Raw genomic sequence first — 1,233 nt, forward strand, 5'->3', positions numbered from 1 at the left:
ATATATATATATATATATATATATAGTACATAAAAAGAATAAAATTTTTGAGGTCTTGAATCTACAAAATACTGCAAAAAAAATGTGTTTTGATATATTGCAGAGTAACAAAGAAGACCCGTTATGGTAAAAAGACAACTCGTCACATATTATTACCATGTTCTGATTCAAATAACAGATAACAAATGTTTCTTTTTCTTTTCTTTTCTTTTTTTTGTACAATGTCGTTTCTAAAGTTAGGTACAAAGAGTATTGAACAGTCAGCATTAGAAACATGTCAGAAAGATTATGTAAGGCCAGCTAAAACCAACCCCTTTTCAGATTCAAGTGCTGTCCCATCTGAAACCCAGTTCTTGGCTTCTGCTTTGACCCCGTCCACATCTCTGCTTTGGAACACAATTTCTGTAGTTTACTATCAACTCTGGGCCTTGTGCAGAAACCACTTGTTTGACTAGCCCCAGCTTGTGACTCTCATGCATTACATAGACTCATGTCACAGAGATAATCTTCTGTTAGCCTGTGAAATTGAGAGTTGCCGACCATTTTAATCCCGTACTGTCATTTCACTTAACCAAATTCTGAAGGTATTTGCGGAATCACCATAGACTCTTCCAACGAATCAAAAACAATCTGTTCCAGGCCAGGAAAAATATAATGTTTGTCAATGTCTCGGGTAAACCAACTTCTTTCTTTTCTCTCTTGCTTTTTTGTTTTTTGTGAAAGCCGAGCCCAGTCAACGGCAGAGCCACTTTCACACAAAGCCAGATTGACGACGTCATTTCCTGTTGCCATCTTTGTATATATGAGATGAATGGACATAGCCGAGAAACTGATCAAAATTATATTTTTCCTGGACCGTACCAGATTATTTTTGGTTTCGCAGTGTTAGAATAACCTATGAAGGTTCAGGAAATACCTTCAGTATTTGGGTGAATGAATGAAACAACAGTACGGAACTAAAATGGTCAGTAAGTCTCAATTTCACAGGTTTACAGAAAAATATCCCTACATATGACTCCAGTATATGTAATTATATGAGGTTCACAAGCTGGAGCTACTGTTTGACCAGATTCCTTATTGTCATGTGCCAGTAATTTAAGAGAACTTGTCACATGCATATTACAGGTCTTCTTCACGTTAACTACAGGCCTCTATTTCCATTTTTGTGTACAGCATCTATCCGACTAGGATTTTGAACTGGTGGCTGTAGCGAAGGCTTGCTGAACATGACTA

The sequence above is a fragment of the Monopterus albus genome, unplaced genomic scaffold (genome assembly GCF_001952655.1).
Source record: "Monopterus albus unplaced genomic scaffold, M_albus_1.0 scaffold1.1, whole genome shotgun sequence".
Taxonomy (NCBI): domain Eukaryota; kingdom Metazoa; phylum Chordata; class Actinopteri; order Synbranchiformes; family Synbranchidae; genus Monopterus; species Monopterus albus.